Source organism: Cimex lectularius, unplaced genomic scaffold, assembly GCF_000648675.2.
Source record: "Cimex lectularius strain Harlan isolate CLEC.00 unplaced genomic scaffold, Clec_2.1 scaffold369, whole genome shotgun sequence".
NCBI lineage: Eukaryota > Metazoa > Arthropoda > Insecta > Hemiptera > Cimicidae > Cimex > Cimex lectularius.
In genome coordinates this window covers 265,416-268,011 of record NW_019393012.1, presented here as the reverse complement: position 1 = coordinate 268,011, position 2,596 = coordinate 265,416, and positions in this window count along the sequence as shown.

Here is a 2,596-nt window from a genome sequence, read left to right as displayed (position 1 = left end):
AACAATCTACAAAGAACCATGAATCACAGACTAGAACTGATTTGAACAAACAACGCCAACTAAAGCTAAATAATCACTAAACAATGAACCTAAGAATATAACATAACCATTCAATGAAAAGTAGCAAATCATACTACCTGATATACAACCTGACAAACAATGCCAAACCCCCTGAGGGCAGGGCACCATGTACCAGGAAATCAACAGTAAAAACCAGCCACGTCCCTCCTTCCAATAAACACAATTGGACTTGACAAGGGTTTACAGTTTATTTTTGAACCAAAATATTTGTTTATTATTTGGCTTTTAAAATGCAAAGAAATATATTAAAATGTTGTATTTTTAGCTGGGCTGATACATTTTTTTTTTGTATATTTTAGTCTTTTTGAAGAAAGCATTTGCAGTCTTTTTGAATTTGGAGTTTTGCTATATCGAAATGTTTTAGTGACTTGGACCAATTTTTTTATTACGGTTTAAAGTTTTTGTTTCATAATGCAAATTGTTTTTTGTTGTTGGAGTGGCGATGGGGCTTTTATTCACTTTCTTCTTCTAGTAGCAGAGTCGCAAGGATTTATTAGAGGACTGCTGATCGATACGAACCAGCCGACTGGAGGAAATTCGCTTTTCCGGTTTTACGTTGAATGGCGAAAATGGTTATAAACCGTCCCCCGCCCTTGAATAGGGACAGGCCGGACCAGGGGGTCTTTCAGTTCTTTTTTTTTTTGTTCCTGTCGAACTTCGTTGAAGTGCCGTCCGATCATATCTGCCAAACCATTTGCCATCGCGCCTTTGGAACAAACACTGGAAAAAATATTCTTAATTAAGATCCGGCCAATAGAAAAAAAAATACATGAAAAAAAATATGGATCAATTTATTTCTCACGCTTCCAAAAAACAATGTAGACATTTTGTCATTTATATACACGTTTCTGTCCGAATATTATTTTAAATTGTAAATATTCAACGCACTTAACATACATTCGAATATCTACTTGCAAAATGGCAAAATTCTTTAATTTAAAAAAACTGTTATTCAATCGCATAATTATTATCCATTTCACAGTTTTTATTTTTTGTTTGATTTCAAAAATATGCAATGGACGTATTTTTAAAAGTTATAACTATCACGAAATAGAGTTTTCCTTCTACAAGCAAGAAAGGGAAACAATGGAAGAACCGTGATGTTATAAAACTAGTTGAGTGATATTAGTAGAAAAGTTTTCCGTTTTCAAAAGCCTCTGATTTACAATTAAATCGGATTTAGTTGGGTCAACTTTTGACTAACTGACTTGCTTCAGTTCGTAAACCCCGGCGAGAAGCTTGATGTAAGGGGTTGTAAACAGGGGTGCTTTACCGTTAACGTCTTGCGACCCCATCCGCCCGGAAGTGGGATCCTTACACCTTCCAAATACGGTTTCCCCCTTTGGAAAACCTGTTAGGCTAAACTTCCGGCTAATAGGAAATCGCAAATGGGAATACCGACAGCAATAGTGATGATTATAATCATTTTAATTTTTGTTTTATTAATTATTTGTTTTAAAAATTAAGTTATTTACAGTTTTATAAATTTTTTAATAGAAATCCCGTCGAACAGGTCATCAGTTTTGCAATACCCGCTAGTCGTGCTGGTTTAGCATCCAGTGCGCCGTGAACGTTTCTTTCCAATTAAACATCAAACCTCATGCTGACCAGAAGCGAGAATATTTTTAACATTTTTGAAGAGAGTGAATCAGAGGAGAGATAGAGATATATATAGAGAGAGAGAGTGCAGTCGAAAAGGATGAAAAAATATAAAAGCATAAAATCTGACGAAGAAGAGAGAAATTTTGAAGAACCTAGTAGATAAAGATTTAAAGAGAATTACAGAAGAATATAAGAAAATAGGAAGGAGAGTGAGAGTGAGTGAGAGAGAGAGAGAGAGAAAAGAGAGAGAGAGAGAGCAGTCGAAAGGGATGAAAAAATATAAGAGCATAAAATCTGACAAAGAAGAGAGAAATTTTGAAGAACCTAGTAGATAAAGATTTAAAAAGGATTGCGGAAGAATATAAGAAAAGTAGGAAGGAGAGTGAGAGTGAGAGAGAAAGAGAAAGAGAGAGAGAGAGTGTGTGTGTGCAGTCGAAAGGAATAAAAATTTATAAGAGAATAAAATGTGACCATGAAGAGAGAAATTTTGAAGAACCTACTAGATAAAGATTGAAAGAGAATGACAAAAGAATATAAGAAATGTAGGAAGAAGAGTGAGAGGGAGAGGGAGAGGGAGAGGGGGAGAGAGAGAGAGTGAGAGAGTGCAGTCGAAAGGGAAGAAAAAATATAAGAGCATAAAATCTGACGAAGAAGAGCGAAATTTTGAAGAACCTAGTAGACAAAGATTTAAAGAGAATGACAGAAGAATATAAGAAAAGTAGGAAGAAGAGTGAGAGTGAGTGGGAGTGGGAGTGGGAGAGGGAGAGGGAGAGAGAGAGCGACTGAGAGGACTGATAACAACAATGAGCCGGAAGGCTCCAGTGGGGAACAAAATACCCAATTTCTAGTATCCATCATCATCGTAATTATCATCATCAACAATACCCGAACAACATAAAAAATCTAAAAATGT